We start from the raw sequence: 22,316 nt of genomic DNA on the forward strand, positions 1-22,316 counted from the left end.
CCACCGAACATTGTGCTGTATATACATGTGCACTCATGGACAAATGAGCGAGGACACAAAAATATTAACCGAATGCGCTAAATCAATGATAATGGATCGTGAAGACAAAATAATGGCTTGCTAGCGGTATACTTGGAAAGGCACATTTTCTGTCTTGTGTTGTGACATGTGTTCGCGCTTTGTGGATATCCTGCTTGCCACGTTGGAAACACGTGAGGCTAAGGGTAAGCTGAAATGCTGCTGCAAACGACCGACGAACGGTGGCGTTTTCCAGGGCCCCGACAAAGAAAGTTCGGTAAGTTCATTTTTGCTGGCCATTTTCTTGCGCGACTAAGGTTTGGCGCAGAAACGTGTTACGGCTCGATTTCCCGCTACCCCTTCAGTCTCACGGTGTGGTTCGCGGAAGCTAAATTCAATTTACTAATGCTGACGACGCTCGGTATGTCTAGCGTTGCTGATGGAGAGGTGGTAGGCGCAGCGGAGGGGGCTAGGAAGCCTGAAATAATTGCCGGTGCTCTTGATGACATCGTGAGGAATGGAGGTATTTTGTACCGTATGCAGGTTTCTATCGCACGAGCTCTGTTTATACAGGGTGATCAAAGTTAAGTGGACAGGTTTTTTTTAAATAGGTGCTTAGATTTACGCGAAGACCACCTCTACACTGAGGTTATGCTTCCAGGGGGACACATAAGTAGGAGGTAATTATTGATGTAGGTGGTTTATTAACTAAAATTGATTAATTACCTTTTTAGTTGCTGCAGTAAGCAGGCATGATTGTATTGGAAAGTTATACGCAATCGTGTTTCTACGCAGTTTCAATTAGCAGAATTCTTCTAGCGCATCCGTAGTCCGAGATATGAAACGCCGAAGTTTAATTGCGGTTCACATGATTACGCATGCTAGAAATCAAGACCAGCGCATAGCTCCTACCTTTTGTTTTGTGTTTCGATAGCGGTTCCGAGTACTGCAGATTGCAATACCGCCAGCCAAGAATGAATGGGTGCCAGTTATCACTTTTTCCTGTGCCTCCACCCCTTTGTCGAACTAAACACCGTACACAGCAGGCACGTCACAGAAGGGAGGAGCTTTGCGCCGGTGCACACTGTCTTGCATGCGTAATCATGCGAACGGCAATTAAACTTCGCCGTTTGAAATCTCGGACTGCGGATGTACCGGAAGAATTCTACCAATTGAAACTCCCTAGAAACATGATTGCGTCTAACTTCCCAATATGTCTGGTTACTGTAGCCACTAAAGAGTTAATTCGACAATTTTAGATAATTAAGCCTCCGGAATCAATAATTACGTCCTATTTATGTGTCCCCCTGGGCGCATAACCTCACTGTAGAGGTCGCCTTCGCGTAAATCCAAGCTCCTATTTTAAAAAAAAAACCTGTCGGATGGGTGGTTTCACTACACTATCGTTTGACTTCGATAGCTGGGCCACTTTGAACAAGGCAAAATACAATATCCGACTGCTCAACTTTTCGGAGCTAAAACTTCCCGTGATAAAAAAAAGAAACACGGGAATAGTTTGAAAATCTGAGCTTTGCAAAAAGCCTTTTCCTATTTTCATTTTTATCTGATTTCTGGCTGAAAACCTTCCCCAATGCTTTCTCGGGTTCTGTTTCTTTGGAAACTATTTCTTTTCTTTTACCAATTTGTAGTTCAGGAGTACCTCGTCTGAAGGCGCGAAAGTTGTGTGCTGTCACCATGAGTGGGGTGCGGCTCATGGTGTTCTCTTTGGGGGCCTTCGCTATATCACAGGCCGGGGAGTTTTTTTTTCTTTTCTCCGCAACGTGGAGGGGTCTATTTCCGTCTGATGCCACATAAAGAAAAGTAATCGCTGCCTAGTCGCAAGCGCGGGCTCAGTCTGGTAGGGCGCTTTCACAGTAATGAACGTTTGTTGTCGAGTGATCTCGTTGAACGGGCACTATTTAGTCGGTCACTGAAACTCCTTGCGCACTCAAAACACAACAGAGCCCCCACAACTCTACGTACAGGTTGACTCTTAGAAGATGTTGGTACACAGCGCCGACGAAAAGGAAATGTAAGAAATAAGCCACGAAGTTGACTAGCGGCAGCAAATAGGACAGCCTTGGCCGTATTGACGTTGTTTAGGCCATGCCAGGGGTACATAATGAGCTAAATTGAAGAGAATGGGATTTGCTTTTCCGCGTCTTTCACACTGATTTGCGCGCCCACCGCTACACGTGCACGTGTAATATTTGGCTCAGGTATTCCTGGCAGTGTAATCTAAACGTCGTGCAGGTTTACTTCCACTGCTCCAAGAGTGTTGTAGGGTCCCTTTAAAGCAAGATACATTGTGCATTAGCAGTGTAAATATCTGTAGGTGCCTCGAACTGCCTTTCTTATTTTAGTGACAGTGTGAGCTGTGGAAAGTTCTAATTTGTCCTTTTTTTCTCTTTTTGTTTTGTGCTGCAGGTGCTCCTGATCACGGCAGCTGTGGTTTCCATTGCAACTCTATCCATGACCACAGTAGCGGTTGCATCAAATGGAAGCAGCATCACTGTAGGAGCAGCAATTGAGAAAATAAATGTGCACCACATTTTGTGATCACCAGTCTTTTTCAGTTGCTGAATTTAATTGTTTACTTAAAAACACGGATGATTGCTGTTACGATGTTATAAATTCTGCACTTGGCTGTAGAAACAGCTCGACTATACCCATTCTAGGGCTGGATGAAAGCTGCAGCACCACAATTAATATGCCTCCTGCAGTGGAACGGCCGGACAAGTAAGTTGCACGCCTAAAGTTAAACCTTACCTGAGCGGCTCTGGTTCAACAGCTGGGCCCCAAGCAAGGATGAATAACCGTCGTCTATAAAAGTTGAACGGCCGTGGGTTGTTAAAGTTGAACGGCCGCCGGCCAATAAAAGAACGGCAAAACGACGGCAAAGTCTGGCAGCCGAAGGGCGGTTGTAGGCCCCTTGGCGATGCGTTGGTCTAAGGTGAGTAGCTGTTCAGCTTACACCGGGGAACTTTCAGCACACGGCCAAGGCCCACCTTTGAGTACGGGCTTTACACTCTGATGGAGCAACGGCCGACAGAAATTACCCGGCCAGAGATGCACAGCTCATGCTTAGCCGGACATGCTTGTGCTGCTTGGGAATAAACCGCTAGCGCAAACACAAAACAGGGCAACATTGTGTCGCATGGTCGTGATCGTACGAACAATACTGTCACATTCCGTTTACCACCATTTGATCGCAAAGTTAATAGAACTCAAACTTCCACCGCACCTCCAAGCGAACCTTTAAACAGAAGTTTCTGCCAAGAGTCGCACCGCCAACCTTCAAAACGGAAGTTAAGCACCCAACGTCTCGGATATTTCAGCGTACGAACAACGGCACAAGAATTTACTTGACCAAATTGGGTCGGCAGCTAATATTGCCGTGTGTGTCTCAATTTGGCAGTATTTAAGAAATTCTGGAAGTGATAACGCTTTCTTTTCACGCACCCTTCTTGCAGACAAGCCCCATCATGCCAATGCAGTGTAGCCAGCGTTCACTTGTTTCACCCATAAAAAGCTATCTCAAATCCTATATTTTACCAATGAAAGCCAAGCTAGCCGCTAATAGAATGCGCGGTTTTGAACAGAAATCGCGTGCACTTTGTCTCAAGGCAGCCGATCGCCACAAGAAAAAAGAAATTGTATGTCAATAGCGGAGCTGTTTGAATTTGAGCTCCATCCGTGCTTCGTGTCGCTCAAAACTCAGCGCAGCACAGTGGAGAGGAGGAAAATGCTACGCCAAAAAGTTTGGGGGAAAGTCTCGGTGCAGATGTTCGGATGGGGAGGCGCACGTCGGGGATTGTCTACGGCTATAAAGGACGTCAGCTCTGACGTGTAGTTGTTCTCTTAGTTGAGAGAGACGCCTGCACTCCGCGGCATCAGTTTCCGATCTATCGATAAGATGGCTGACCTAAAAGGAGCAGAGTTAAAGCTAGTGAAGATTAGCAGCTACACAGTTTCTTCTGTATTCGCATCTCAATTGTGAGGGTGGCCGAATTCGTTTCGTGAAACATACTTTGCATGCTTCCTAGCTGACGCAACGTCAACGCCAATATCAGGCAATAAAAGACATGGGCCTATAAATTTTGGCGACATGCGCGTACGAACGTAAACTCCTGGCAACGCCAGCACGCCCCAACGCAGAGAATACGAGTGGGCTGCATGTCATTGGGCCTTCAGGAGCTTAGGTGCTAGTCTACCAAAGAGTCTTTCCGAGGTCGTCGGCGGAAGCCTGGACGTGAGGCCACCGGACCTGGAATGCCCCTTACAATCCTTCCATCTCCCGCCTGGTGTCACTCACTGTAATATCATCCCTGTCACTGGCAGCCCGCGCACCTGCGGTCTCTTTCCAGCAGGGCTGTCCACGTTACAGCAGCAACTACCCTCTCTCCACTCCAGTCTAGCAGTGTCCGCTGTTCTCGATACCATGCCGACAGCGCCGGTCGTGCGTTCCTCTTTGCAATGTAACCACGAGTGTGACGATCAGGCAGGAGTGATCGAGTACGAACTGCGCAGTGAAAAAAAAAAACTACCTGTCCTGCGGAAGTTTACTTAGTCGCAGGTGCAGTAGGAATAGCTTTCGTAACGAGGCGAAAACGGCGACTGCAGAAAAAATACCATAGTGAGAAAGTCACCGGGAACAGCTTGGTGTTTTTCGCCCGCTGCTTTCGACCTTTGTCATTTCGGGAAAGCGATCACCTGTGCTCTTTGTCCACGTGCAAGGTAGGACACGTGCAAGATATAAAACATAATATGCACGGACAACCTGCCAAGAATTCGGGAAATTAAATGCAGAAGATGATTTTCTACGTATTTTGGGTACGTTGGGCGCTGTAATCGGGGGGTCGTGGCTGCAAATCGACCGTATTACCCGGCTAGCAAGCTCGAACACCAGAACCAAATCCACAACCCACCACTTGGCATCACGAGGACGCCACCTAGAGTTCGTTCGACAACTGGGAGGAGGCAGGCGGTGTCGACAAACCAGGCTTTGCTCGGTTATAATATGAAACATGCACTAAACAAAATGTCCCGAGCTTGGGCGGGAGACGCATCTCCACGAGCTCGGTAAGCCGTCCGTGGCCGCCGACTCGGTCTCTCCGTTGAGGGGAGACTCGCCACGTCTCAGGTCTATGAACATCAGCTCCTTTTTCCGGCCCGCGCGGTTCCAGACCTCCCCAGAAAAGCCATGGGCCGAGCAATACTGACTTCAACGTAACCTCAGTTGCGTAAATAAATAAATAAATCGTCGGCCTCGTACCTCTTCGAGTGCACATTGGCACCAAGCCTGTGCATTTCATTTCCGTCAGCATACCACTACCACATGTGCTTACGGGTGATTTAAATTCACATTATCGGGCTTGAAGAAGCAGCGGGACGGCACCGCCGGGAAACCTCTTCCAAACGTCACTATAAACGCCGGATTATGCACCTTAAACGCTGGCAGCCAAAGATTAGTACCTGGAAAAACAGAGTACTTTGTATTTCCCAGTGCCATCTGCCTCTCTGCTGCCATCCGCTTCATAGTTTGCCGACTTTGAAGGCGTCGGCAGTGACCACCTGGCCACCTTGGTCATTAAAGGAGTACTGACACCAAAATTTGACGCCTGAAATGATGTAATTAGCTTCAGTAGTTTGTACAGATGCCTCACAGAAATTTTTGCTGCGATCCGAGGCCGGAATCCCATGTAAAATCGATTTTGATTGTCCCGGCCGCGAGCTTCCCCAAATCGGCAGCACTAGCGAAATCGCTTTCGGCGGGACGAAACATCGGCCTGCGTGTCTGGCCGGTTCAGGGTGACGTCATATAGTCGTTTTCGGAACCGGAACGATATCCTGTGCTGCGCGCTGCTGTTGTCGGTGGTATTCGTTTGGGCAGGAGACGTACGGGTGCAGCTGTGTGAGCAATGCTTGTAAACTTTGCGCACTTTGCGTGTTCGACGTCTTTGCTCTTCAGTTCGTGGCCGGCGCATGGTATTCCCTTGCACTGGTGCTGAAAACTGCGCCGTGCCGGCAGTTTTCAGCACCACAACTTGGTCGAGCTCGGCGACGCGGCGGTGCGCGTCGCCGAGCTCGACCAAGTTGTGCTATGGCAAGATCGCGGAATGCGAAGTACTGCTCGTGGAAGCCTGTCCGAGCAAATCGACGACGACGCCAAGATGCATTATTTTCCACGCGACCAAATGCAGCGCTAAACTTGGACTGAGTTCGTGCGCGGCGGCGGCCGCAAGAACTGTCGCCCAAGCCAGCGGGCTCGGCGTTGCTCGCGTCAGCTTGGGTGTTGGGAACTTCAGGCTTAGTATCGTGGCGAATATTTGATCGCCGGTATCTGTACAACTGCGAATGACCATCCCTTACACGACTTTTCACCACACTATCATCCCCTTTTTCGCACACTGAGCTTTATTCTGGCGATAATTTCCGTTTCAGCGATCGGTGACCAAGACATCTGCCATGGCCTGTTATGATTCTAGCACGCAGGTGGCGCCATCTTTTGGCCGCTCGCCGCACCGCGGTGCCGGCAGTGCTAGGTCGGAGCGCCGAACCTCCGCTTCCGGTCAGCGTTGGCTTATCATCGCGGCAAATATCTGAACACCGCCTTTCAATTCAGAGCTGATAACAAACCCCAGCACAATTTTTCAACACACTATGATCTACTTTCTCGCATGTGGAGTTAACTTCTTTTTCGCGATCAGATTGATTAAAAGAGTGGCGACAAGGTGTTGCTATCACGATCTGCGCTGGTTCGAGCCGCAGTGATATTAAAAAACGGACGACGGCGAAGACATCACCGGCCTAATCGTCTGGCCAAATAAAGTTCTGTCTGTCGGGTGGCAGCGACTCATCCGAGTCTGACGATTCAGACCACATGTCTACTGCGCGGGCGAGTGCGGACCATGTGCAATCGTAGCAGACGATGCGGCGAACGTCCGTGACGTCACGGGTGAGACCATGACGTAAGGCTGGCCCGCTTGCAGGCTGGCCTTCGAACGGCCATTTTCCCGCGCGGCGATCAAATTTGAAACTGGTTGCAATAAACGTGGTATAATTAATTCTGTGTTGGCGGCTGACGGCTTTCGGTTCGATTTTCGTAATTACTGGGCCAATAGTTATTCTTTACAGCATAAAAACTGAAAGTGAGAAATTTCGTGTCAGTACTCCTTTAAGGGAATATATCGGGTGAGGTCCACAAGAAAACTCGCAGCCTGAAGAACTACAAAGAAAAGTTCGGGAACTTGCTCGGAGACGGCCGACCCACGCTTAGCATGCACGAGAAGTTGTCTGAAGCTAATTCGAACGCGAGAGCTCCAATCCGAAATGGGCTGTAAGCTTCTAAAGAGGCACCTGCCATATACCTCTAGTAAAGGCGACTTCCCGCAATTCGCAAGACAGAGCTGCGGGCACCAAAAACGAGGTATCCGGGTGATATTCGAGCTGCTACAGAAGAACGGGCAATAAGAACATTCGTGACCTCAAGCACGTTTATGCCGATGGCTCGGTTACCACGGACTCATTCGCCATCGGCGTGTGCATCTCGTCGGTAGAGTCCCGCATGAATAATCATCATCACCAGTCTACCTAAGCCTACTGCAAGGCAAAGGCCTCTCCCATTAACCTCCGGTTACCCCAGTCCTGTGCTTACTGTGACAAATTTATCCCCACAATCTTCCTGATCTCACACGTGTGCCCCGAACAGTACGAGGACGACACGTGCAAGGTGTATCACAGTGCGCGTGCCACTGCGGTCCACCTGATGTGGTACTGTACGGCAAGGCCCAGCGAAGCGGCAACAGCAACAATGATCCCGCCCTGGTTCGAGGCTGCGCCACGGAGCAGCGACCAGAACGACCAACTCCAGGCCGTCCAGCTGATCCTGGCGGCTCTTGAAAGGCAGAAGCCGGTCGAAAGCCGAGAGGGCTCGGCCCCCCTTCAGGGGAGGCTGAAGGACCTTGAGGGGAGTAGAGAGGCGGCTGCCAAATAAAGGGTCTTTGACAGGATGGCGTAGGCCGTGTCATGGTGCTCCATTAGGGACACCACAACAGGCGATTCAATAAAGTTTTTACTGACTCACTGGATCTGTGGAAGAAGAAGAAGAAGGGCGCTGGTGTGTGTTCCGTCTCCGTCTTTTCTGTCAATTTTCGCAGTGTTAATTAGCAGTTACCGCGCTATAAGTGGTACCGATGTGCGCGTGAAGGTACGGGGGCGTCGACCGATACCAGTTTCGAGCAAACGGTACGATTTTTGGTGATTTACGCGGACTTCGTATTCGTGGTGTTGGCGGCCGGCCGCTAAGCCTACCCGACCTGCCGAGGAAAACGGCCGAGGACTTCGGCCCGCTAGGTCGTTTGGGCCTAACCCCGGCGTGGTGAAAAAGTACAGCATGATGGCTTCCGAGATGGAGACAACCACGTCTTCGAAGGAGTTAACGACCCCAGGCCCCAGCAACAGCGGCGGACTGATGTGCATTGAAGTTCCAGGTGAGGAAATTTCCTCGGAAGATTTTAATGAAAGTTCCGGTTGGTCGCACGAGTCGCCGGCGTAGCACAGCCCGGCAGGCGGTGAGGGCGCCTCCGCAATTACCCGCCAGTCTAGGCCTAAAACAAGGTACCAGTTCGCCAGAAAAGTGATCGCATCGACAACAAGGGCAGCGAGGATGCCAGACGTGCTGCCGAGAGAGGACATCAAAGTGATCGTGAGGCCGCGGGGACGCCTAAACATTGCAAGAACGCAGACTGCGATTGTTGCCTCGGCCATCATGGCGGCGGCGAGGGTTTCGAGAGAAGACGGTGTGGCGCATACCTTCACCTCTAACGTACACCAGAACATCATGGTTGTTAGTACCCCTGATGAGGGGCGTGCTTTGTCCTATGACAAGATCCAGGCAATCCGTATCGGGGACAAGATACACGAGGTGGGCGCATACCAAACCCCACCATATGGTACGGTCAAGGGGATCAATCGAGGCATTCCCACCGAAGATACTCCGGCGGAGATTGACCGCAACGTCGTTAACTCAAGAAATCCATTAGCAAGAGGAGCGCAACGAATTGGCAACACGACTACCGTAATTGTGGTCTTTGAGGGCGAAAAGGTTCAAAATTGTGTATGTACGGCCCTGTATTAACGAGGTGTAGTCTTTATCACAAGCATTTCGATGTCTGCAAACAGTGCGGCAAAGCAGGCGACAGAAAAGACGTTTGCCCTAACCCTGATGTGAAAGTGTGTTTCGACTGTGGGGCCAGCAACCCTGCTAAGGGCCACGAGCACGAGTGTAGCCCGAAATGCAAGCTTTGTGGGGGACAACACACAACGGGCAGCAGACAATGCAAAAACAGATACAAGACTCCGTACGTAGTAACCAGAAGGCAGTGGGAGCGCAAGAGTGCGGAGCAGTGCGTAAAGCAACAACTGGCGCCCGGAGAGTTTCCACTGTTGCTGACGTCAGCAGGAGAGAGCGGCACAGCTGGTCGCCGTGAGTCACGCTCGCTCGGGGACAAAAGCGAAAGCAGACACCGAAACCGAAGCACGAGCCGCCGCCGCCAATCGCAATCCAAAGACAGAGTCGGCTGGGCAGACGCAGCAAAGTCCGGGATAGCCAAGAAGAAGCAGCGGCAACGACAGCAGCAGCAGTCATTGCCATTGCGAAGTGGTGGAAGGGAATTTGAAGGTGAAAGTGAGGCGATGAAAGCGCTTAGAGACGCAAACGAGGTGTTGCGGAAGAAGGACACTGAACTAGAGGCGACAGTCAATAAGATAAATAAGATAATGGCAGTGCTCAAGAGAATGATGGCGGCACAGTTACAGCGACAGTTACAGCAGTTATCGCCACCACCACAGCAAATGGCAATGACCGAGGATGAACCAGAAGTAGAGGTGAACCCGAGGGAAGCGAACGGGGCAGGGGCGGCCCAGGCACCCATGAGAAGGGCAATTAAAATTCTTAAAGAGCGTAGACTCAGCGATAGGGTCGACAACCTTGAAGATAGGCTCGACCTCATTGAAGAGTATATTAGCACGACGTTCACCACGACAATCACCGATCGTTTCATAGCAATTGAACAGACATGCCAGCAATCGGCTACGACAGTGCAGAATTTGGCGACGCAATTGGATAGGACATCAACCACCGCTACAACAACAGCAGTGAAAGGCTTTCTGGTCTGGCATTGGAATTGCAACGGCTTTGCTGGGAAGAAGCCTGTACTCCAGCATCACTTACAACAAGTATCAAGAAAGCCAGATATCATGGTGTTGCAAGAGACCCGCAAAGAAGAGGTCAAGCTCTCAGGTTACCGGTTCCACGCTAGCCCGCCAAGCCTCCGGGCGTTGGCTGGCAGTAGTGGCAGGGGAGTTTGCACCTTGGTGAGGGAAAACCTCACGTACGTCGAGCACGAGTTTTTGCGCGAGAGCACAATTGAGCACACCATGGTAGAAGTGCTTACGGGGAAAAAGAAGGAGGAAAGCACTTTTCTGGTAAACAGTAGCCCGTCACACGGAAAGCAGAAATCCAAAGCACTGTTACTCAAGGCGTGCAACGTCGCGGGGCCCGAAAGCAGGCTGGTAATCTGCGGGGACTTTAACGCGCCCAATCAAGCCTGGAGTTACCACAAAACATTGGCAAAGGGCAGGGACTTAATGCAAGATGCTACTGACTTGGTTCTTAATATAATAACAGACCCAGCATACCCTACCAGAATCGGCAACTCGATTACCCGAGACACAACGCCCGATCTCACTTTCCTCAGGGGTAACGGCGGCGGTACGGGGGACTTTGAATGACGAAACACGGAGCGCGAGTTGGGCAGTGGCCACTACATTGTGGAGGTCACTGTTCCGCTCGGTGGCGACGAAGAAGTCGGCAGAAGCTTTCGGAAACATCGACTTACGGATTGGGAAGCCTTTCGGAGGTTGTTGTATACCCGAGGAGAAGGCCGAAATTAGACATTGACGCAGTCTTGGGCAGTAACTAGTTACTAGTAACGCGTTACCGGGAACTAGTTACTTTTTTCAGTAACTTGTAGCTGTAACTAGTTACTTTTAAGTTAGAGAAACTTGTAACTGTAACACTGTTACTTTTTTGTGGAGTAAGTGCGACGAGAAATATCGTTACAGTTACTTTATTTCTATAAAAAATTATCCAACAGCAACACCCATTAACGGCCGATGTATAGTTTGCGCGTTTCACTTTTTCGGCCTTTCTTCCGCAGAACCTTAGTCTACTTCATCTTTGCCAGCTCACTCCCTTCGCATGGGTGAAAAACATCTGGACTAGAAATGTTTAGGCGTGCACGTGTGCGTGGTATCTAACGTGGTCTACTAAGTTCTCGAAGTTTCAAAGTCTAAGCTGCAGTATTTTCCTCGGCAGCGTGACATCGCCCTCACCCAGGCCATAAATAACGCTGCGACACGCGTCTATGCGCACGTGAATGCACACCATTTTCGCCACATCTGGGGCGCAGTAAAAGTGTTGACACAATGGCGAACAGGAAAACAAACACCCACAAGCCCCGCACAATACACTGAAACCTTTGCACTTTCCCGGAACCCTGGAAAATTCCAGTCAGGGCGTCGCTTTCTCATTAGCGACGTGCAGCCCCGTTTGTGGGGTCATAAATGAAAACGCTGCGGGAAGTCTCTCGGCGGCCTCGCACTCGTCCAGCCCTGTGCGCTCTGTAGAATGTTCGATTCACAAGTCGCAGTTGCTTGCGAACATTGTGTTCTTTAGAGACTCCTGGCCGTATTTGGGACCACGCGTTTGGGATCCCTGTTCTAGAGGCTTCATCGAGCTGTCAACAGTACTCGAACGAGGTCGAGGAAGTAATAAACTTCACGCTCCTCCACACATACGACGACCCCAACGATGGTGGCCCCCGAGTGCCCTAACACCAGCCAGCATCTTGGCCGGCCGGCAGACGTCTGACCACACTGCCACTGCACGAAGAATGTTCTTGGAAAGCCTCGCGACTTCGTTTCGAGGGCTGTGGCCGAAACGAAAACAATAGCTACATCTGATTTTGAATGCTGGGTGCAAGGAATACTTGGGCGAGCTTCGTTCGGCCTACGCCTCAAAGCAAACGAAGGAAGGGGTTCCTGGCATCGGCTACGTGATTGCTGTGGAAGGCTGGGATTGTGAGAGCAGTGTTTCCCGGTCGAGACGGCGAAATCCGCCTTTGTGAAGACAGGGGGGAGGAGTCGGAGGGGGGAAGCAGTAAAGCACTCATTTCTGTTTCTATTCCCTTTGGCATTACCTTATCTCATACCGGGGATGGGGGTGGCTGGGGGTTGTGGCGGGAGAACAACTCCGAGGGCCCACAGATAAACGTCGCTTCGGCAATGGTTCAAATCGGTCTCCGTCTCTGACCACAAGCACGAAATAAAAAGTTAACGAAGCGCCCTTTTTGAGTGTCTTTCAAAAATACCTCGACAACCGATGTACTCCCGCGTCCGTTTCCCAATTCCTCCAAGGGCCTTCCGTCGATCTTCCACCTTCACCCCCTTTTTCCCATACTCTCTCACTACGCAGGGCGGACAAGCGATGGCATTTGAGGCGAAAATAAATTAAGTTGACATTGAAAGATTGTGTCGGCTGTGTTGTCATCCAGCTCGGTATAGTATAAGTTCGGCCTCTCTGATTCAAATTTTGAAAAACAGCTAATTCTGTGCTACAATGATGTTTGCAAATAAATTTATTACAGGGAGAGTGCAGCAACAAAAACATGTTCCTTGTGATGGATAGCAAAACGTCAGTAATAAAAAAAAATGAGGCGTGCACAATGATTGTTGGTTTGGGTATTAGAGTGCATCATTTTAGGTTCCCCTCATGTAGGCATTACTAGGTGTAATTTTTACTACCTGCATGCGTTCGTACGTTTCTATTAAATAAGTCAAATCTTTTCAGTAACGGAAGAGTAACCACGTTATGTTTTTGCAGTAACTCTAACTACGTAGTTACTTTTGGAAAATTCGTAACTGTAACTGTAACAGAGTTTCTTTTTTGGGTTAGGTAACTGTAACACTGTTACTTTTTTTCGGCAACGTGCCCATGACTGCATTGGGGAGTGGCCGAACGAGATTGTAAAGAAGGCCAAGACGGACGAGCCTATCGGAAGGGTCGACAGCCGCCTGGCTCACCTCATCGCGGCCAAGCAGTCCATCCTGGCGAGATGAAAGACGCAGCGGACAAAGAGAAAGCTGCGCAAGAAGGTCGCTGAACTCAACGGCGAGATCGAGTCCCACAGCTGAGTGTTTTGCACTCAGCAGTGGAATGAGGCTCGTAATGCGGCGGACGGCCCGAGGCACTGCGGTAAGACGTGGAGTATGCTGAGACATCTTCTGGATGAAACCACGACCAAGACGCACCAGCACAACAACGTGGCCAAGATCGTCCACAGGGCGCTGACCGAGCACGGGGAAGATGGGGTGAAGAAACGCCTTGACAATAAGTACCTGCCGATCGCTCCCACAGAGGCGCACCCGGACTACCGAGGCGAAACAAACGAGTGGCTAGATCGAGACATTGAAGTATGGGAAGTGAGGGTTGCTCTGCACGATCTCAACAGCAAATCCGCCGCTGGTCCAGACCAGGTTACGAATAGAGCGCTGAAAAATCTTTACGAAGCGGTCATCGAGAACCTCACGGCATACTTCAACAAATGCTGGCGAGCCGGGTCACTGCCCCGGCAATGGAAATCTGCCAAGACCATCTTGATTCACAAAAAAGGGGAAGCCACCTAACATTGAGAACCTCCGGCCGATCTCGCTTACATCGTATGTGGGCAAAGTGTTGGAGCATGGGCTCATGAACAGGTGGCAGAGGTACCTAAAAGATTCGGGGCTTTACGCAAACACCGTCATCGGGTTCCCAAACAAGCTCGGAACTCAGGACGCCATGATACAACTAAAAAATGAGACCACGACCAAGACGCACCAGCACAACAACGTGGCCAACATCGTCCACAGGGCGTACTCGATGACACTACCAACACGCGAGACAACCAAGCCATCTTAGGTTTAAACCTGCAGAGTGCTTTCGACAAAGTGAGGCACTCTCCAATCCTGGCCCAGGTGTCGCGGCTAAACATGAGCAACAGAACCTATGCGTCCATCAAGTATTTCTTGACGGGGCGGACCATCGAGATCAACGCCGGGGACCTGCGGCTCAAAGAGAAGAAGCTCGGCAGTGTCGGGACCCCCCAGGGCTCGGTCATCTCGCCATTACTTTTCAACCTTGTAATGATTGGGGTGGCCGAGCGGCTCTCGCGAGTCGCGGGGGTCCGACACACCATCTATGCCGATTACATAACGCTATGGGTCCCAGGTGGAAGCGACGGACACATCGAGGGTGCATTGCAAGAGGCGGTTGATGCTATCGAGGAGCAGGTGGGCGGGTCCGGGCTCGTCTGCTCTCCAAGCAAGTCCGAGCTGTTGGTGATTTCACCGAAAGGGGTAGCTAGGAAGGCGAAAGGCAACGATCCTGCGAGAGAGCAAGAGAAAATCAAGATCAGGACGAGCGGCGGTCACACGATCCCGGAGGTAGGGAAGATCCGAGTGCTGGGTATGCTGATTGAGCGCAAACGAGTGAACGGCGAGACGGTGAACCGTCTCGCGGCCAAAGTCACCACGGCAATTTGCCTGCGAAGCTGTAAACGACACCCACAATGAATATTCATGCGACGTCGTTTCAATCCATTCACGCACGGGGCTCTACTAAGAGTGAGGCAAGAGACTTGCAGCCGTTACCTGGCTTTTACGGGTACGGCGTATCTAATGCAGCAGCGACTGCAAAAAGAAATGGAGAGGAGCGTCTGGCGAAGTGTGAGAAGGAGGGCGGCACGCGCGGCTATATGCGTCATCTCTCTCACCGCCTCCCCCTCACTCTGGTGTCACCCGCTCCCCAGACGCTGTTTTGCCCGCTGCTAGTTGAAACCATGTTAACGCCATTATTATAAATTATGTGGTTTGCAATTCACAGGAGGGCTTAAATTTCAGTGAGCGCAGGGGGTGGACCCGCCGCTGAGCTCGTTGAGTACACCGTCAGCCTCCCCGCCTCCTCGTGTGGCCGTAGCTAAGTCGGGAAGACGACGGGCTATGGCTACGTCTCTGTATTCGGATTCAGGTTCGATTTCTGGTGGTGCCAGTAATATCGTTCATTTGGATTGGCAGTTTGCTGCTGACGCCGACACGAAAATTTTCTTGGCTGGCAGAGGCATAGTGCTTCGCAGTAAAAACTCTAACCTCCCCTCGCGGGAACCCCTGTGTAGATGCGACGCATAGGCGGAGCGGCGAAGGGACCGCGTTTTATAGCGCGCATAACGTTGAGGGGACTGCGTAAGCCGGTCCCAGTCGATGACGACGTTGGCGTACTTGTAAAGCGGCGTGGACTCTAGGTGTTCGAGCCAAGCGTGGACGTTGCTTCGCCGGAGAACGGCACACCGGTTATATGCGCAGCGCGCCCGAAGGAGAGGAAACCGCGGAAGAGAGAGTACTGCACATGCGCCGGCCCCAGCGCGTCTGCCGCGGCTATGACGCAACACAATCTAACACAATCCACTTTGATCCAATCCGATCCAATCCAAATCCAATCCAATCCAATCCAATCCAAGCCAAGCCAAGCCAAGCCAATCCAATCCAATCCAATCCAATGCCCCTCGCGAGAGAGTGTTCGCTATCGGTGAGGAGAGGGGGTAAGCGGCGGAGAGCGCAGCTGGCGCGGCAAGGAGAATGGGGGAGGGGCGGACAACGCCGCCGACGACGACGACGCCGGAGGAACAAGGCGAGTGAATCAGATGCTGCATCTAAAAAAAAGTTAGGAGGATTTACCACCATCGTCGGAGTGCGCGGAGCGTGAGAAAGAGGTTTTGATGTTCCTCTGCCCTTGGTTTGCCGCTGAGCGAGCTACAGAAGCTAGCTCTCTGTCTCGTGAATGACGTGCGGTCAGGCGTCAACGTGTCACATTCTGAGACCGCGGGCAAAACGAACGACTCATATTTAGGGACTAAAATTCCGCGGTTTCTCCCGGGACGCTAGACTAGAGAGCTTCTATACTTCTTTAAAGGAGTACTGACACGAAATTTCTCGCTTTCAGTTTTTATGCTGTAAAGAATACCTATGGTCCCAGTAATTACGAAAATCGAACCGAAAGGCGTCAGCCACCAACATATAATTAATTATAGCACGTTTATTGCAACCACTTTCAAATTCGGTCGCCGCGCGGGAAAATGGCCGTTCGAAGGAGAGCCTGCAAGCGGACTGCCTGACGTCACGGTCTCCGTGACGTCGGACCGTGACGTCATGGTCTCCGTGACGTCAGGGACGTTCGCTGCATCGTCTGCTACGGATTGCACGCGGTTCACTGGACACATGTACGACTGGTACACGCGATTCGCATGCGACTGATCGTTACGATTGATCGTTAGGACCCGTTTTGGCGTCGATCGCAGGTCGGAGGAGGCTCACGACGTGCGTCTGGCAAGCCAGATGCAGTCGTGCCATCGTTGCAATCGTCGTGAGGCCACAGCCAATGAGAGCCCGCTGAGCCCCAACCCCCCGCAACCGGCGTGCGTTGCTCTGGTCGGCTCGGGTGTTGGAAACTCTAGGCTTAGCATCCTGGCGGATATTTGATTGCCGCTATCTGTGTAACTGCGAATGACAATCCGTAACACAACTTTTCACCGCACTATCATCCCTTTTCTCGCATAAGCTACTTCTTTTTAGCGATCAGATTGATTCAGAAGAGCAGCGACAAGCGCGGTTGCTACCGTGGTCTGCGCCGGTTCGAGCCGCTGAGTGTGCCGAGCTGGCAGGCGCGACCGGCGTGTGCGCGGACTGTTTCCGAAGGCAGAAAACACTTCGCGATTGCCTGCTTTATCAATTTCTTGCCAACAAACGCGCGGAATCTACAAATTCAGCTCAGCGATCGTCGTAGTTGAACATCTGCGTAGCCTGTTTCGATGCTTCCGCGCAGGTATTGCCATCTCTCGACCGGTCGGCGCACCACCCGCCGCGCGCCGCGGGGGCCGGTCAGCGTATGCGCTTGCATCGCGGCAGATATCTGATCGCCGCTTTTAAAATAAGCCCTGGTAACAATCCCAAGCACAATTTTGCACCACACTAACACCTACTTTCTCGCATGTGGAACTTCATTTTAACGATCAGATTGATTCAGAAGATCAGCGACAAGCGGTTGCTACCGTGGTCTGCGCCGGTTCGAGCTGCTGAGTGTCCGAGCTGGCAGGCGCGGCCGGCGTGTGCGCGAACTGTTTCCGAAGGCAGGAAACGCTTCAAGATTGCCTGCTTTATCCATTTTTTGCGATTAAACGCGCGGAATCTACAAATTCAGCTCAGCGATAGTCGTAGTTGACCATGGAGCAAAAACGGTGGGCGGAGCGACGCCGACGACGCATCGCATGCACGCATCGGGTCATGTGTCTCAAATTCACGCTTACGACTAGTCGTGGTGACAGTCGTAACGATTAGTCGCATGCGAATCGCGTGTACAAATCGTACATGTGTCCAGCGCTTAAAGCGCTGAACACATGTACGATTGGTACACGCGATTCGCATGCGATTGATCGTAACGACTGTCGCCACGACTAGTCGTACGCGTGAATTTGAGACACATGACCCGATGCGTGCATGCGATGCGTCGTCGGCGTCGCTCCGCCCACCGTTTTAGCTCCATGGTCAACTACGACTATCGCTGAGCTGAATTTGTAGATTCCGCGCGTTTAATCGCAAAAAATGGATAAAGCAGGCAATCTTGAAGCGTTTCCTGCCTTCGGAAACAGTTCGCGCACACGCCGGCCGCGCCTGCCAGCTCGGACACTCAGCGGCTCGAACCGGCGCAGACCACGGTAGCAACCGCTTGTCGCTGCTCTTCTGAATCAATCTGATCGTTAAAATGAAGTTCCACATGCGAGAAAGTAGGTGTTAGTGTGGTGAAAAATTGTGCTTGGGATTGTTATCAGGGCTTATTTTAAAAGCGGCGATCAGATATCTGCCGCGATGCAAGCGTATACGCTGACCGGCCCCCGCGGCGCGCGGCGGGCGGTGCGCCGACCGGTCGAGAGATGGCAATACCTGCGCGGAAGCATCGAAACAGGCTACGCAGATGTTCAACTACGACGATCGCTGAGCTGAATTTGTAGATTCCGCGCGTTTGTTGGCAAGAAATTGATAAAGCAGGCAATCGCGAAGTGTTTTCTGCCTTCGGAAACAGTCCGCGCACACGCCGGTCGCGCCTGCCAGCTCGGCACACTCAGCGGCTCGAACCGGCGCAGACCACGGTAGCAACCGCGCTTGTCGCTGCTCTTCTGAATCAATCTGATCGCTAAAAAGTTCCACATGCGAGAAAGTAGGTGTTAGTGTGGTGAAAAATTGTGCTTGGGATTGTTATCAGGGCTTATTTTAAAAGCGGCGATCAGATATCTGCCGCGATGCAAGCGTATACGCTGACCGGCCCCCCGCGGCGCGCGGCGGGCGGTGCGCCGACCGGTCGAGAGATGGCAATACCTGCGCGGAAACGTGAAGTGCGCACTTCGCAAGCCTTGCTCACAGCGGTACCGCAGCCAAGCCAAACCTCCTATCGAAGCGAGACCGCCCACAACAACAGCGCAGGCTATCGCTTCCGGTTTCGGAAACAACTGTATGACGTCATGCTGAATCGGCCGCAAAATCGCGGATAGCCTGACGTCACACCCTAAGCGATTTCGCTAGTGCTGCCGATTTGTAATAGTTCGCGGCCAGGGCAATTAAAATCGATTTTTGATGCGTTTCCAGCCTCGGATCGCTCCAAAAATTTCTGTGGGTAATCTGTACAAACTACTGAAGCCAATTATATCGTTATTTAGGCCTCTAAATTTGGTGTCAGTACTCCTTTAAAGTGCGCGCACGAATGGATCTACACCCGATTGCACTGTCTTGTAGACTGTTTTGTTTGTGTTGTTTTTACATAACCTACTTACTAAAGTAAGTAGAAAGTGTCTAAGCCGCGCTCTTTATTTTTATTCGCCTTTTGTTACGTTTTTCCCAATAATTTTATTCTGGCCTCTAATTCCATCTTATTTGTTATATTTTTGTCTTCTTTCCCCTCTTACTGTTTTATTTGAAACTTCTCCCCGGCCTCTGGCAGGGTTGCTCCGTAAACTTACACGAAAAAGTGTTCTGTCTCTCCCTGCTGTTTGGAGCACTCGCTTAGCTTTTCGTTGAAAACGGGATGTGATTACCAGGCAGTGCACTCGTTAGCCGTGCCCCGAACTGACGCCATCACACCAAAGCGGATCCAACAGCTGCGACTGCACTATGAAACTAAAATCTAAACCCTGGCAGGGAGGGTGATCAGACCGAGGTACCCGCAGAAAACAGGAAACAGGTGCGACAAGAAATCGGTTTCACCATTACTCTACGCTACGCCACGCTATGTTGATAATGCCGTAAATATCGATTTGATAAGGACTCTGTTTTGCTTTGAAAGCCGATATCCTATGAACATGATCGTACAAAGAAAAAGAGAGAAGCAACTTAACTAACCCTTTAAATGTAGCGCTTAAGCTCAAGATGGAGTGGTTTCCTCTTATCAGGTACACTATGCTTCCAGGGCCTCCTGGCCCGTGATTATCTGTGTTCTGATGCAGGGCTGGAAAGCAAGATCTCCCATCGCTCGGTGACGGTATTGTTGGGCAGGGGGAAGGTTGAGGGGTACGTAAAAAAAAATATGTCAGATTGTACGAGGCTACTTGCAAAACTCGCTTTCATTTCTGTGTCTCTCTGGATACATTTTGTTCTGAAGCTGTGGATTCGAAGTATCCGGCTTGTATCTCTCTATAAATGGCTTTTTGAGTTCTGTAAAAGATTTGTGTGGTTTGGGGAGAGAGAGAGAGTATACTTTCTTAAAGAAAAAAACAGCCAAGTGGTCGGTTTCCTCAGTCCAGGACCCCGTTGGAGCGTCCAGCCGTCCCAGCCCGGTGAATCAGCCGAAGGTGTTTTTCGGCGCTCGAGCTGGCCAGTTCTCCCTCCTACTAGTCAACCGAGGGGTTAGAAATCGCGGAAAGTGAGGGGTTGAGCTGGCACTCCCACACCACGTGGTATAGAGTGCAGGGTGCTTTGCAGAGTCGACACTGCGGGTCGTATTGCTTAGGCCAGATAAAGTGCAGCTTGGTGGGATGGGGAAAGGTGTTCATTTGCAGGAGACGCCAGTAGCGCTTCTCTTTCTTGCTGAGAGATGGGTGTGCAGGGGGACGCGTAAGAGCGTTTTCCGCCATTGCTGTAATGATTTATTATATCTTTGTAGCTTGTGATGGGGTTTTCCTCTGCCCGGAGGTTGATTTCTCTGGCCTGTTGGTGGGCAAATTCACTGCTCACCACCGCTGAGTGGGCCGGTAGTCATACTGGCTTGCTCTTATGATTTGGAGGAGTTTTCTTTTTGAGGGTTCTCATTGCCGCTAGAGACGCCCACCCTTTCATGAAGTTTCTGTATGCCTTCTGGGAGTCCGTGATTATTTTCTATGTGACGGGTTGGGTTAGGCACATGTGGTAGCATTCCTTGTCGCTGAGAATACTCACCCATCTAATAGCGCAGAAAACAGGAAACAGGAGTGTCAGGAAACTGACTCCACCGCAGGGAACTGATCTCAACGCAGCGCTATGTTTGTAATGCCTTAAATTGCAGTTTAAAAAGGACTCTCTTTTGCTTTGAACGCCGATGTTGTTCGGACATGCTCATACCGACAAACGTGGTAGCATTCGTTGTCGCTGAGAAAACTCCTCCGGTTAAAACAGGAAACTGGAGTGACAGGAAACTGACTTCAAAATTACTCAACACTGCGCCGTGCTATGTTAATAAGGCCTCAAACTGTAGTTTGAAAATGGCTATGTTTTACTTTGAACGCTGATATCTTATAGACATGCTCATGAAGATACATGTGGTGGCTTGAGATGTTGCTTAGAAAAATCCTCCTGCTAATATTGAAGACTCATTTGATTTAAAGTGAGTCAAATTAACCGATTCTAGCAGTGGCCAATAATGTTATACACTCTAAGGCAACCTCGGGGTTCAGCTTGACGCGATGTACCCTAGTGGCCAACAAAACAAAATCGGCCAGTGACAGCAACGGGCATTCCATTTGTAACAAGAAATGTGTTCTGCGCTGTGGCAATGCGCCATGCAAAAGGACGTGCTTGCGTTGCGAGTTCACTGCGCAGACGGAACTTTTGTGTCGGATACGAGTTCACTGCGCAGACGGAACTTTTGTGTCGGATACGAGTTCACTGCGCAGACGGAACTTTTGTGTCGGATACGAGTTCACTGCGCAGACGGAACTTTTGTGTCGGATACGAGTTCACTGCGCAGACTGAACTTTTGTGTCGAATCGTATCCTCGACACCGTCATTTCACCATGAGCAGCACGGATTGGTGAATCGAACCCGTCGTGCTGGAGCTCATTTACACGATTTTTCTTCAAAGCATGCTTCTCCATTTGTTAAAAGTCCATAGTGCAGCACTTCACAGTTTTTGAAGTGCCGAGCGTTTTAGGGGGCTGGCTTGTGGTCGTAGCTTACGCGTAATACTTAACGCATTCTCACTTGGAGGGAAGAAAGCAACGCGTATTTGAGTCAAGTGGTGCACGAAATGAAGTTTACGATGCTTAAGAGCGTATTGTATGCTTACTCTTCGCGACTAATTTAGATTGTAGCGAGTCACTGCTCTGCACTTGACAGCTTTCATGTTTGGTAGCACAGCTTTATTTTTGTAACTGCTCTTTCTCAATTTTCAGCATGCACGTTAAAACGTATTTTTATTTCTGCACCATCCTGACAGGGCCGGCACTGGTCTAAAGTGGCAAACAACGCAGGTTAAAGAGGAGATTCTCCGACGTGCTTGAAGAACTTGCTCTGGCCACCATAGTGGTTGAGAGTTGCCTTCCATTTGTAGTAAGTCTCGTGATCCAGGAAAACAACACCGGAGTTACGAGTTCAGGACAACTACTGGTCAGCTACGAATGGTCTTGGATGAGATGTTATCACACAAACCGAGAAGGGCCACAGCCATGCTAATATTACGAAGTAGTGCAGTAGCCTCGAGAAGAGAGGTACGAGTTAAGCATTATTGCAAACGCAGAACTGAACCATTTCGCTCGGTCATGGACGAGGTTCCATTACGTTTCCCAAGAAGGGCCATAATTGTAGTAGTATTGTGAAAAGCGAAACCAATAGCATTGATCTCTTTTTTTTGCAAATCGAGGTGTAGCTAAACCGATATGTGTGCAATTTAATCGAATACGCATACG

The sequence above is a fragment of the Haemaphysalis longicornis genome, unplaced genomic scaffold, assembly GCF_048455015.1.
Source record: "Haemaphysalis longicornis isolate Haplotype H1 unplaced genomic scaffold, Haemaphysalis longicornis Haplotype H1 scaffold_5, whole genome shotgun sequence".
In the NCBI taxonomy this organism is placed as follows: domain Eukaryota; kingdom Metazoa; phylum Arthropoda; class Arachnida; order Ixodida; family Ixodidae; genus Haemaphysalis; species Haemaphysalis longicornis.